Source organism: Taudactylus pleione, unplaced genomic scaffold, assembly GCF_031769625.1.
Source record: "Taudactylus pleione unplaced genomic scaffold, aTauple2 ptg000012l, whole genome shotgun sequence".
NCBI lineage: Eukaryota > Metazoa > Chordata > Amphibia > Anura > Myobatrachidae > Taudactylus > Taudactylus pleione.
Window position 1 is genome coordinate 18370325 of NW_028284415.1, and position 15506 is coordinate 18385830.

The 15506-nt window shown below is 41.4% G+C and overlaps 1 protein-coding gene across 2 annotated transcripts in view; it reads left to right on the plus strand.

The window, feature by feature from the left end:
* The window catches only part of STX8 (syntaxin 8), a 319594-nt gene that overhangs the window by 232121 nt on the left and 71967 nt on the right, over positions 1 to 15506 (plus strand). The window lies entirely within an intron of this gene.

Here is a 15506-nt window from a genome sequence, read left to right on the forward strand (position 1 = left end):
GTTTATATTTGTGTCCTTATGCTGTAACCATCTGCCTTTAATACTATAACTACGTAACCACCATCCTGGCTGTTTCATGCATCCACTATCCCACACACCTTGGGCTATTTACTGATATTGGTCCTGATTCATTATGGATCGCATCTGCAACATCGTACGCAGATTGGCCGATGGTGCGTACTGTACATGCACCGCAGTGCGCGTGCGTGAGTTAGCATTATGATTGCACTGCGATCACGTTGCGCAGATACAAAGTCATTGCAAATCAAGGGATGGGACATCAGCGTTTGGGGACGGTGACGAGGGAGCGGTAGGAGAAATGCAGACGTGCCTGTCCGTTTGAATGCCATTTAATGAGGTTAGCAATGTCTGAGTAAGGTCAGACCTACTATAATTGTGCATGACGGGCCGATGTTACTCCATGTTCCCGATGTATACGCAGGACTGCAAGGTATTACTGATGTGCGAAAGCAGTAGTGGGCGTGTCTATGCTGGCTTTGCGATTGCAAACATTAGCATATTTTTGCAGCAGGTCTACGTGCGTAATCACAGCTGTGATCGCAATAGCGAACCGTAGTGAATCAGGCCCATTGTTTGAAAATGCAAATATGGACATACTCATAGCAACCAATTAGCAATAAGGTATGTTAGGTCCAGTACAAGTTATATAATAAGAGGTTGCTATGGATTAGTGTTTATTTGCACTCTGCTAGCGCATTGTGGAGTGTCCATGAATACCTAATCTAGTATAACAATTCACATAGTTGTTTATGAAGGATACAAGTCCCTTATGATGATGTCAGCACACATTACACATAACATATTTTGCAGGTCACTAGTCCATTTCTGTCTTTGTTGTTGTACGGTGCCAGGTCCCTCCGTCCAGGAACTAAAGGTTCTTAAATGAACGCTTGAGACCCCGAGTCTGGAGCAGGATTGGAATTAGGAAAATTGCTGGAAGTAACACTTACCTCATATCCTCTTACCCAACAGATGCCACATTTAACCCCTCTCTTGCCAGTGACACACACTGAGCTTGTGTTTCAAGTGCCTTCATTATCACTAATATAAACTGTCTCATTCACCATGCAGTTAACCCTTTTCAACCCAGCGGGTTAATTTGCCACGCCAAAAGGAAAAAGTCTTCCTATGATTATCTTCTGAAAAATGCCTTGCGTGTGAGTTTAGAAGTGTGCACTGTACTTCCCATTTGTACATTATGAGAATACTTTTTCTGATCTTAGCCATGATGGGAAAAAAGTAGTTCTGTGTATTTTTAGCAAAATTGGAGCTTTTAATAGGATCTAAACAAAACATGAGGAAAATATAGCACCAACATTGCTTTACAGAAGGAACATTGGAGCTTATAGTTCACATTCTTTACCCATCAATATGTTTATGAATTACAGGAGGAATTTGAAGCATCTTGGTGAAACAGATGCAAACATAGAGATAACATACAAACTCCACACAGATGCTGCCCTTTGTGAAATAGCATAGAGCCTATGCCACTGTATCTCTGTCTAAACTAGTGGGGCCCACCAGGGGAATGCAATTGTAGGAGCCCATGAAGTAGTGATTCTTCTGGCACAATGTGCTTTACCTTTAATATGGGGTAATATCCCAATACAAAATATTACTGTATGTAGGTACAACAGTGTGCTGAACAGTATATATGAATCATTGTCACAATGCATCTTTATACTGTATATAAAGACAACACTGTCCTTAATACAGTAAACCATGCTTGCCTACTTTTGAGAAAGGAGAGATTGTGAAGCAGCACCTGTGAGCACGGCGGTAAAGTGGGCGTGTACTGCTAAAACTGAGGGGCGTGCCATAAACCTGACTTACATCCACATGTAAATGAGCCCCAAAGCAGTTAGTAAGATTCACTTGTTGCTGAAAACACACTGATACTTCTCAGAAAATGCATGTAGCCATAGGATTCATTATGCCTTATAATATAACCAATGCAGGGGAATGATACTAATGATCCTATTTGAATGTATATATCCTCTGTTTTAAAAATAAATAAGTAAATGTATATAACAGCTACATAATGGGGGCAGGGCCGGATTAAGAGGGGGGGGCGACATGGCCGTCGTCCCATGGCCCCCACACAGGGACCACCACCACTAGAGAATGCAGGGGGGGTTTCTGAGTACCTAGAAACCCCCCCTGACGGACCAATTTCCCCTTCTACTGTGGAGAGAGTGGGGGCAGAGCCAACATGACAAGCCCCGCCCCATCTGACCCACAAATCACGGCACGAGGGGGCAGGGCCTAATGAAGTGAGCAGCAGCTGCATATAACTGTTTCATTGTTTATATATGTGTATGTATGTGTTTATGTGTATATATGTGTTATTGTATATACAGTATGTATTAGTGTGTGTATACTTTGTATGTGTTACACCCATGGTTTGTACAAGAACATTGGCAGACAGTTGTAGGACGCTGAAGCTAAATATACACTGGCATTTGCAAAGAAAAAATTAGATTCATATTTTTACACTTTGTTGACGCACCAAAATTAAACTAGCAACACATTTAATGTATGTAAGTAAATATATACTGCCTCAATTTTTTGCGGTGATTTAACTTAGAATTGGATGGGTATGTAGTGGAGTTGTATTTAGTCATGCTTTGAAAATTAGTGTTTGTTTTTTTACTGATATTTTTTTATTTTGCTACTGTTTTGCAAAGAACTGTCCATTGGGGATACAGTCAGTATCCCGGCGGCCAAGATGCCGACACTGATGTTACCGGTGACGGCCGTTCATTGAGCTTCTGACTTAACATGTAAGGAACTCTAGATTTCCTGACTTATGCAGAGTCGCATAGCAAAAATTGTCAGTGCCAAATCCAAACACTTCACAGGTATACAAAACTATTGGCTTAATACACTGGGATTAACATCTATACCAGGCCTGGCCAACCTGTGGCTCTCCAGCTGTTGTGAAACTACATATCCCAGCATATCCTCCCACTGATCAGCTGATACAGCACGCTGGGACTTGTAGTTTCACAACAGCTAGAGAGCCACAGTTTGGCCAGGCCACTTCTATATCAATATTATACCATCAGCTAACATGGGGCAACTACGTTTAATTACTTTTTAGGAGACCATTACAAATGGCCATGAAAATTAGTTAATTAAGCTGTACAATATCATATGAATTCACTAGAAACTTAAGACACAACAGAGGCTCTCTTTGTGTATCATGCCTAAGTAATATCACTGGTTCCTTATTAAATTGCTAGGCTTTCATGGAAATTGGTTCAGACCAGAAAAAGTCTGTTTGTGAGTGACAAAAAAAAACTAAATAAATGTAGGATTTTTCGTATTCTTGGAGAGACATCCTCTCTATTTTCAGAATGATTTTATCAAGATTTTAGACCGTTTTGTGCTAGCAAATGATACCCAGTATAGTTCAATGATACCCCCAATTATGGGAACCAAAGGTGAACTTTGAAAATAAAAAAAGGAATAAATCTGTTTCCCCATTCCCCATATTAAAAACCTATTAGTGGAGCCCCTTTAATTGATACCATATTCCACACACTCTGGCAGAGCGACAGCTCAGAGTGGTCCTTCACGGTAAATCAGCTATGCCCCAGCAGTATATGCTTCGGGCTTGTGCTTCTTTGCTGCGAATACACAAGGGAGGCTGTCAGAACAAGACATATTTATGATGGTCTTTTTTTTCGCATGCCACTTGAATGTGTGCCAGCATCTCAAGCAGGTTCTCAGCCCCACAGAGAGCCAGGGAGCTTGCAGTGTAAATACCACCCTGACATAAAGACAAGGCCCTGAATCTCATGGTGACAGTTGACAATCGTTGCCTTTGTGCATAGATGTGAAAGTCGTTGTAAGTTTAGTGCTGTTGTTATCCTGATATTTTCCATAAACTTTTGCTGTGCCTTTTTGTTACAAAAGGCCTGTCTAGTAGCCTGAGGGTTAATGTTACCATGGAGCACAAGATAATTAAACAAACTTAATAATGGCATAACATTTCTCGTGAGATGAGGGAACCAAAAATATGTATATTGTGTTAAAAAATGTGCCTTACGGTCTAATCTGCTATGAGGAGATTTTTTTTCTTGCGTCAGATTTAAATGATATGACTTTTAATAATAATAGCAATATTAATTTTTTGATGTTGAGGCAATAAAACTGAGAGGAACTTATTTTGTTTATTGGATAGACCAGTTGTTCCCAAACTTTGCACTGTGGCACCCTGGGGTGCCTCAAGACAGTTGCAGGGGTGCCTCAGGTTGGTGGTCCAGCACCAAATCAAATTATTTTTGTTCAATGTATGTTTGTAAATATGTGGACAAACAGAAGCGCAAACCTGTCCACCACCTCATACAGTAACTGAACCTAAGGATGACAGGTAGCACAATTTACTTCACTTCAAAAAATTCTGAATTTCTCAATAACAAACTTTTGGCTTAGCGGTGCCATAAAAACAATGCTGATACTCCAGGGCACCATGGTTCAAAAAAGTTTGGGAACCACTGGGATAGACTATGGCCCAAATGTATTAGCCTGCAGTATAGGGCCTGATTCAGAAATGTACACAAAGCTGATATTTATGCAGTTGACTGCTTATTGTCTGGTGACACTCGGTGCACACTCACACTGCAGCACCCGGCTCCTGTCACTGAGGAGGAGCCGGCATTTTGGTGGCGCCTGGTGTGGCCCGCAACCCCATAGTGACGCCACTGTTGGTAAACTGCACCTGCATCTAATGTCATCTTTCATGGACAAACTTTTGTCCATGAAAGATGACGGTTTGCCTCTTTCTGCGACCCGAAATTCGGAAAGGAAAATCACACAGATCTGATACTGCACATCTCTCTCTAAAAAAAAAAAAATGGCTCCGGCCTCTCAGTACACGCTCCCATTGTGAACGACTGAGATTATCAGAAGGTCGATTCGAAGGATCTGCAACCAATGCTGTCTTTGTTTGAAGTCACTAGGATTTGCGATGCCGTCTGTGGGCGTATCAATACAAATCCTGGCGGCTGCGATATTTGCATATTTTTTCACAGCCGCTACGTACAAAGACGCAGCAGTGGCGCCATTAGAGTACATCTCTGAATCAGGCCCATGGTCACTAAATTTAAAGTGGCAGTTTGTTCTAAGGTAAAACCAATTACCACTTTAAATCTAGTGGCTATATAGCTGAGATTGTGCGAGTACTCTCAGAATTCCAAGCTATTACATATTTGCGTTAGAATGTCAGTTACAAACACGAAAAATTTAGGCCATGGAGTGTAAATGCTATTTTGTGACATGATGTGATAGTACTACAAGATGGTTGTGACTGCCTATGTGCAAAATGGTAGGAGTTTTTGGTTTGGGCCATTCCATTTATGGCTGATGGGCCTATTTAGTATTATTTGTGGCCAGCCCCCCAAAATAAATATTTTTATCGCCGGAATTCGAGGTGATAAGGAATCTTTATTTGCTCAAATGTATAATTTCTGAGTCGCTAGGGCTTTGATAGGAGCTTGTGCCAGCGATCAGTGAAAAGTGATGTGACCGCATTGCAATCAATTCACTCCTTACTTTGCCCCCTTAACTACGCAAACCGGAACAATCGGGGAGGAATCCTTCGGAACCTTCTCCCGAAATAAAAGGCGAATGGTAGCCCATAGGCCAGAGGTTCCCAAATGCGGTCCTCAAGTCTCCCCAACAGTTTAGGTTTTAGAGATATCCATGGTTGAGCACAGGTGATTTAATTAGTATCTCGGTCAAATTGATTTAACCACATGTGTTCAACCATGGATATCTATAAAACCTGCACTGTTGGGGAGTCTTAAGGCCCACATTTGGGAACCTCTGCCATAGGCTACTATAGGCTAACACCTTTGTATTCTGGAGCTTGGTAAACTGGCAGCACAGCAGCCCCCATAGAAATCTATGGGGGCTACTCTTGCTGTAGGAAATGGAGGGTTACGGGAGATGTCTGCTGTGGTCCCTCCTTCTTACATCTTGGGGACACTTAATATTTGCAGATACCCCCAAAAAACAACCGTTCTATTCCGCAAATATACTTTAAAAAATAAGCCCCATATAGCCCCAAGTCCAATAACAAGTTTCTGAGTTGAGGGACATTAAATTCAAGTATTGGTTATTTCACTTAACTGCCTGATTATTGCACATTTTCTGAAATCTGACTATTCTTTTAATTGAATATCTTTTGTGCCAACTAGTGTTTTGAAAGCCTTTAATAAATATGATTTAAACTTTAAAAAGCACTAATGTAACATACACAGGTGCATAAATATTGGGACATTGACAGAATTTTCATGTTTTGGCCTCTATTCACCACCACAATGGCTTTGAAATGAAACAAACAATATGTGCTTTAACTGCAGACTTTCAGATTAGTTTGAGGGTAATTACATCAGGTGAACGGTGTAGGAATTACAACGGTTTCTATATGTGCCTCCCACTTTTTAAGAGGCCAAAAGTAATGGGACTATCAACTCAAAAGCTATTTCATGGACAGGTGTGGGCTATTCCCTCTTTATTTCATTATCAATTAAGCAGGTAAAAGGTCTGGAGTTGATTCTAGGTGTGATATTTGCATTTGGAATCAGTTGCTGTCGACTCTCAATATGAGATCCAAAGAGCTGTCACTATCAGTGAAGCAAGCCATCATTAGGCTGAAAAATCAAAACAAACCCATCAGAGAGATAGCAAAAACATTAGGTGTGGCTAAATCAACTGTTTGGAACATTCTTAAAAAGAAAGAACACACCGGAGAGCTCAGCAACACCAAAAGACCCGGAAGACCACGGAAAACAACTGTGGTGGATGACAGAACAATTATTTCCCTGGTGAAGAAAAACCCCTTCACAACGGTTGGCCAAATCAAGAACACTCTCCAGGAGGTAGGTGTATATGTGTAAGTCAACAATCAAGAGAAGACTTCACAAGAGTGAATATAGAGGGTTCACCACAAGATGTAAACCATTGGTCAGCCACAAAAACAGGCAGACCAGATTAGAGTTTGCCAAACAACATCTAAAAAAGCCATTACAGTTCTGGAACAACATCCTATGGACAGATGAGACAAAGATCAACTTGTACCACAGTGATGAGAAGAGAAGAGTATGGAGAAGGAAAGGAACTGCTCATGATCCAAAACATACCACCTCATCAGTGAAGCATGGTGGTGCTAGTGTCATGGCGTGGGCATGTATGGCTGCCAATGGAACTGGTTCCCTTGTATTTATTGATGATGTGACTGCTGACAAAAGCAGCAGAATGAATTCTGAAGTGTTTCGGGCCATATTATATGCTCATATTCAGTCAAATGCTTCAGAACTCATTGGACGGCGCTTCACAGTGCAGATGGACAATGACCCGAAGCATACTGCAAAAGCAACCAAAGAGTTTTTTAAGGCTAAAAAGTGGAATGTTATGCAATGGCCAAGTCAATCCCCTGACCTGAATCCAATTGAGCATGCATTTCACTTGATGAACACAAAACTGAAGGGAAAATGCCCCAAGAACAAGCAGGAACTGAAGACATTTGCAGTAGAAGCCTGGCAGAGCATCACCAAGGATGAAACCCAGCGTCTGGTGATGTCTGGCTGTAATTGCCTGCAAAGGATTTGCAACAAAGTATTAAAAAGTGAAAGTTAGATTTAGGATGGTTTAGTTTGTCCCATTACTTTTGGCCCCTTAAAAAGTGGGAGGCACATATAGAAACCGTTGTAATTCCTACACCGTTCACCTGATTTGGATGTAACTACCCTCAAATTAAATCTGAAAGTCTGCAGTTAAAGCATATCTTGTTTGTTTCATTTCAAAGCCATTGTGGTGGTGAATAGAGGGCAAAATATGAAAATTCTGCCAATGTCCCAATATTTACGCACCTGTGTGTGTGTATATGTATGTATGTATATATATATATATATATATATATTCAGTATATATGTGTGTGTATATATGGAAACCCCCCCCCCCAAAAAAATCCTGCATTTGCCACTGCATATCACTTGCATAAGGTTGGTGATGTAGTACAGAACCTGCAGTGTACGCTTGTCTAAGCCTCCATGATTGGCAGGGTTTGGCTGTGAGCATACTGGTGATACAGACAGACAGCCCCCGGATCTGGTGCACAGACGGACAGCCAGCCCCCGGATCCCACCTCAGGCCGGCCGGCAGGGAGCTCCGTCGTGCGCATGCGCGAGACCCGACGAGCGAAGGACTTTCCTTCGCTCTAAGTGTCTCATCAAAGGGGGCGTGCTGTCGATGTTGACTGACAGCACGCCCCCTTTGGTGGGCGTGCCTGCCAGACGGAGGCGTTCCCAAGGGAACGCCTACCGTGTGAAGCCGGCCCCACTGACATCACTAGTGATGTCAGTGGGAGTGATTTAGGCTCTGATAGAGCCAAAATCACTCCTGGCCTTGCGGTTGAAAAACTCAACCGCAGGCTTTTGCTCGCAGTTTCGATGGTCGCGATGGTCAAGACTGTGACCCACAGCTATACGAGTGTCTAGGAGGACGCTCCATATTAATGGAGGTGGGCCCTGATTCAGAGCGAGCGCTCTGGTCAGAGCGTCCGGCTCTGAATCAGGGCCTAAATTGCCTAATTGTAGACCTGCCCATGGCTGCAAAGTATCTGCAGCAGAATGATCCATAAGTACATGCTGATGTCTTATTCACCAAAAGAGGGAGGTTAGTTTGTAGAGACAGTGTAGAAACATGTGTAAAGGTGGGTACACATTAGGCGACCCCCAAACACGATGCCCAATGGTGCCGATGAACGACATATTGGGCAGTCAGCACACACTGCACGATCCAGTGACCGATCGCCTGATATGTCGTTCACCGGCACCATTGAACTTGCCAGCGTCGGCAGCTGGGTTGCTCTGTCGTCCATGTATGCACGGACGACGGAACGACCCCTATAATTAGCAGTGGTAGCGTGCATAGAGGGTACTAGACGATGTGCCTGATATGTCGTCCCGATTTGCGGGATCGTACAACATATCGTCTAGTCTCTAGTGTGTACCTGGCATAAGGTATTTAGTAACCAGTAACTGTCAGAATATAGGTCCAAGCACTAGGGGCATCTTTAGAGAGGAGGGGGTCTTTATGCATCACTCGTCACGGGCCCCCTCCTCTCACCCCGGCAGCCAGCAGCCGACTGACGCAGCTGGCCAGCCACCGCAGAATCAGTAGACTCTGGGCACTAGATTGGGAGTTAATCTGACATTGTCATACTCCTTGCTTTTTTTCTACAGTGAAGTTGCATTAAACAGCCCTTCTAGTCGCGCCTAAGCCCCTGCGAGTTTACTCATGCCGACCGTCTTATTCACTGCAAATGCTTCTTATTCGCAACGTGATGTGAATAAAGACGCACAAGCAGACTTTTCTGATTAAAATGATATGTGGCGTACGAAATGCTACTTTACAGTGCCAGCGGCTGTTTTCCACACCATGGTCCTTTGTGATGATATTACGGGCTCTGCTACACACACAGAAGGTGCGGTGAGGTGAGGCAGAGCCTTTCCTGACATACTTAGGTATACTCCAGAGTTTGTACTATAAAAATTTCAAGGAAAATGTATTATTCTAATCATTTTTATAGTCAAAACTCTGGAGTAAAAAGTGTATGAGAGGTGAGGCACTGCCTCCCCTGTCTACCTTTTTCGCACATCCCTGATCAAAACACACCAGATTTCCAGCAGTATATACTGCTACACCTTTGTATAATGCCTACATGAACATATATGTGTGTAAATCTGGCTCTTATACTAGCCAGTGCCTCCGCAGCCATTTACCTCCCCGCACGTCGCTGTAATACACATGCCCAAAATCATTTTATTCAGCAAAGTCTGCTTGTGCGTCTTAATTGCATCACATTGCGAAAAAGACGCACGGTGCGGCCGAGGCTCACGGGAACCGACAGCTCTCACGCGCCCTGTATAATGCGTGTAATAGTGCAGTGAGGATAAATGAGGTACATATCTGTACTATTTTTGTGTCATTTTTAATTCTCATAACTACAGTACTTGCATCAGTGAAATCATCTCAGATATGATACCTTTTTCCATAGAAAGAAAAAGCCCTGGTTATATTACAGTACAAGCAGTATATTACGTTATAAGTAATCTGCAACAGCTGCTACAATTTATGCAATGGTCCAAGGGACATTTGCATACACCTTGCTGTAGCCTGCAGAAGAGATATAGCTGACCTGAAATTCTCTCATATTGTCTTGCACTGCACTTGAGTGTAGAGAAATGATGTCGGCCATATAAAGATGGTTGCTATTACGATGGTAAAGGGCCCCACCTCCAATGCTTGACAGACCTCTGCAGCTGGGACTACATGCTAATAAAATGTTAACTGTTTTGGCCATACTAAGAGTAAGACGTCCACTGGGGTACTTGGCACGAAAGCTCTTTTTATCCAAAATGCCAAGCATGTGTTGCATTCATTTCCACGCCGTGCCTTTATATTGGTGTCTTTCCCTATTTTCTATTTTTTTCTTTCCACTGAACGGAGTCTTGAAATATTCATTTGAGTAATATTCATCTTTCCCAGATTCCAGGCTAGAGGGATTTTCTGCCTCCTCCTCCTCTTCTGTAATTCTGTTTTTTCCACACTGGCCTTTCTCTCCCGGCATTGTGGAGGGGGATGTTGGAGGACGGATATTAAAATATGAAATCATAAACTGCCGGTAATGCACTTGAAGCTGTTCCTCACCAATCAGATAACATGTTGTTTTTAGGGTGCTCAGAAGTTGAGAGTGTTGTGCAGATAATTTTCTGTAGTAACACCTGATCTGGACAACCTACTGACTGCTAAAAGAGATGAGAGGGCTTGCACGGTTTAATATATGTTTCACCCTGAAAAGCGTAATTGTCTGTCATTAGTTCTTCCACACCTGCATATTAGCATACGCGCTCTCTACATGCTGGTAGCCATGCTGGACCATGTGACCACAATAATTTTGCACTGTATCTGATACATAGTCATATTTTTACTATTCCTTCTTCTGACAAGCTTTAATACGAAAACATGGTTCTATCGCTTGACGTGACTGTAATGTTACGCTGCCTGTTTCTGTATCTATGGTTACTGTAATGTCTGGGACAAGGTTAGACAACCATTGGATCTACAAGTACCAGCATGCCCTGCTAGCCTATGGCTAAATGTTACTTCACTGTGGTATGCTACCTTTGGGATGGTGCAACTCTACCCTGACTGAGTCTTTTCATATTCCTATTAAATCAGAATGCTCCATTCTCTTGAATATAGGTTAAGCCCACTAAATAGCTGCCTGCATCTGCTGTATGTAGATTACAGTGCACTTTTACAGTGACTGAAAAGTGCTTTCAAAAGAAGATGGTTTTTTATAGCCCAGTTCCCACCATTGTGTTCTAACATGAACAACGCATTTAGAACGCGGCATGCCGCATTTCTCATGTGATAACGTACTACCAGTGCATTACATTATAATGGTAAAAGCACAATGCATCAATGTGCATGGAAAAGGATTAAAAATGCACCACTAAAATGCAACCAAAGCTCATGTTAGTTTCATTATGTTTTTGCCAATTTTCTGGCGCATATGTGTGAATGTCCCCTAAAAGAAAATGGTCATAAACCTTTTTTGGGTCAGTTTTTTATTTATGCTTATTTGTGCCATATTAACCCATCAACAGAGGAACCTAAACATACACAGACTCTTCCAACAAATAGCCATAAAAAGTTAGATTACAGATTAAATATTTTTGAGACTTTCACGACCAGTGCTCAAAAGACAATGATAATAAACAGTACCACAATTCTAAGGAATCTGACATTATTCCAGCGAATATTAAAAGTCATTGAAATATTCTTGTTCATCTTATATTTAGGTGTGCTTGAATTTTCTCTGATCTTCCTGATGAAGCTCTTAATTGGTAATGCACTAACCACTGTGGGACCTTTCACAGACAATTTTAATTTTTTTTTATTTTAGTACTTTAATTATATGCTTTTGGACGCCAAACAGTTATATGACTTCTGCTCCAGGATTTATTTAGTTGTGTTTTAGCAAACAATTATTGTCTGGGTTTGTTTTTTTAATACTTAGGCCCGTATTCAATTACAGGCGAAAATCCGTTATCATTTTCGCCTATTGTAATTATCCCCGTATTCAATTACAAAGACTTTTCGCTGGTGCGAAAAGTCTTTGTAAAAAAAACGGGGATAATTTTTCTCCAGTGTTAGCTGGCGAAAAAAAAGTGCAGAATTGGGGTTTAGGGGTGCATGCTTAAAAAAAAATAGCCTGCACCTTTGGGAATGGCCCCTAAAATTAATGTATGTAAAAAAAAAAAATCGGGACACCCCAAAAAATGTACTTTAACTTTGGGGGTAAAAAAATAATAATTAGGGAACACACTTCTAAAATAGCTAAATTAAATCCAGAGAGGTTCCAAAGTATGCGGCAGGTGTTTCCTTCATTACGGGGAGTAGCGGCAGGTGCATTTTTTAATTTTTAAAAATAATTTTAGAGACTTAAAAATATGCTTGCACCCATTTTCATGTACCACAAATTTGATGGGCATAGTTATTCCCCCCCCCACCCCCCCCCCCAAAAAAAGCTAAGTGCTATTCTTCACCACCTTTTTCCAGGCGCATTTATGCACCTGCCACGGCTATTTAAAAGCCCGACTTCCCTTCAGAAGGCAAACACGGGGGTACCCATAGTGATCCCCCATGTCTGGAAATCTTTAGGGGGGGTGCCAGGGTGATTTCCCGAAAATTCCCAATTTTTTCGCCGCTTGCAGTTTCACAGGGTCCCGTTTTCGCGTCCTTTGTAACTGAATACAGGGATAAACGGGCACGCGTGCGATACTTTTCTGCCTGGAATACAGGCGAAGGACTTTTTGCCTCAAACTGATTACGGGCCTTAATCAGGAAAAAAAATATTTTGTTCATCTGCGTATTATAAGCAGTATCTTTACTGTAGAGTATAGCAATAAAATCGGGCTTGGTTCACCTTCAGACAACTTTATTGTTGGTACATGTACTTCTGCAACTTTCAAGAAATTTATTTTTTGGTTTGTACATACCCTGCAACTTTTATGGCATAAATCTTGCTTGCTATATGTTTGAGGCTTCCTTTTAATATTTGTGAGCAATTGCTTTATAATATACTGTATAATATTTGTTGTTCTTGTATTAGACCTAGAATTTCTGTATGCATACAATTGTATCCAGTAATCAGAGAAGTGCTAATTGATAATAATACAACAATAAAACATCTTGTTGGATGATATGAAGGCTGTGGTGAATAATCCAGAAGTTGCATAGTACAACTTCTGTATTATTCACCAGCATAAAGTTGCATAGTACAGCATAAAGTTGCAGGAATGTGTACAAATCGATTCAGTGCCTTCTTGCAGTTCATATTAGAGGAAATATCCCAAGTATCAACGCAAGTGTTCCTAATGTATAATTAAGTCAAGACATCACTAACAATATTTGAAAACATTATAAAGCATGTCTACAATTATTATATTTACAGAAATGTATACATGTGTGTGTTTACGAAGTGTGTGTGTTATGAAGGTATTGTTACTTACATGTTTTATTACACTTTGCCTTCGTAGATATACAGTCAGGTGCATAAATATTGGGACATTGACAGAATTTTCATATTTTGGCCTGTATTCACCACCACAATGGCTTTGAAATGAAACAAACTAGATGTGGTTTAACTGCAGACTTTCAGATTTAATTTGAGGGTAATTACATCCAAATCAGGTGAACGATATAGGAATTACAACGGTTTCTATATGTGCCTCCCACTTTTTAAGGGGCCAAAAGTAATGGGACTATCAACTCAAAAGCTATTTCATGGACAGGTGTGGGCTATTCCCTCTTTATTCCATTATCAATTAAGCAGGTAAAAGATCTGGAGTTGATTCTAGGTGTGACATTTGCATTTGGAATCAGTTGCTGTCGACTCTCAATATGAGATCGAAAGAGCTGTCACTATCAGTGAAGCAAGCCATCATTAGGCTGAAAAATCAAAACAAACCCATCAGAGAGATAGCAAAAACATTAGGTGTGGCGAAATCAACTGTTTGGAACATTTTTAAAAAGAAAGAACGCACCGGAGAGCTCAGCAACACCAAAAGACCCGGAAGACCACGGAAAACAACTGTGGTGGATGACAGAACACTTATTTCCCTGGTGAAGAAAAACCCCTTCACAACAGTTGGCCAAATCAAGAACACTCTCCAGGAGGTAGGTGTATATGTGTCAAAGTCAACAATCAAGAGAAAACTTCACAAGAGTGAATATAGAGGGTTCACCACAAGATGTAAACCATTGGTGAGCCTCAAAAACAGGCAGACCAGATTAGAGTTTGCCAAACAACATCTAAAAAAGCCATTACAGTTCTGGAACAACATCCTATGGACAGATGAGACTAAGATCAACTTGTATCAGAGTGATGGGAAGAGAAGAGTATGGAGAAGGAAAGGAACTGCTCATGATCCAAAACATACCACCTCATCAGTGAAGCATGGTGGTGGTAGTGTCATGGCTTGGGCATTTATGGCTGCCAATGGAACTGGTTCCCTTGTATTTATTGATGATGTGACTGCTGACAAAAGCAGCAGAATGAATTCTGAAGTGTTTCGGGCAATATTATATGCTCATATTCAGTCAAATGCTTCAGAACTCATTGGACGGCGTTTCACAGTGCAGATGGACAATGACCCGAAGCATACTGCAAAAGCAACCAAAGAGTTTTTTAAGGCTAAAAAGTGGAATGTTATGCAATGGCCAAGTCAATCCCCTGACCTGAATCCGATTGAGCATGCATTTCAATTGCTGAAGACAAAACTGAAGGGAAAATGCCCCAAGAACAAGCAGGAACTGAAGACATTTGCAGTAGAGGCCTGGCAGAGCATCACTAGGGATGAAACCCAGCGTCTGGTGATGTCTATATGTTCCAGACTTCAGGCTGTAATTGCCTGCAAAGGATTTGCAACAAAGTATTAAAAAGTGAAAGTTAGATTTAGGATTGTTTAGTTTGTCCCATTACTTTTGGCCCCTTAAAAAGTGGGAGGCACATATAGAAACCGTTGTAATTCCTACACCGTTCACCTGATTTGGATGTAATTACCCTCAAATTAAATCTGAAAGTCTGCAGTTAAAGCACATTTTGTTTGTTTCATTTCAAAGCCAATGTGGTGGTGAATAGAGGCCAAAATATGAAAATTCTGTCAATGTCCCAATATTTATGCACCTGACTGTACATGCCACATCTAAACAAATACTTCCCGCAGTGATGAATACAGTAATATGTACAGCCAGGTGACCCACGTTGTCTCCCTCTGTGGCATCTATATTTAGCATTAATTCTCTCAACTGTGTATAAGATATTCTGATGTTACCATTATATCACTGCTGCGGAAATAGCAGAGCATCTTCTATTGCTGTGCCAGGGTGTTGTAATTGGAGAG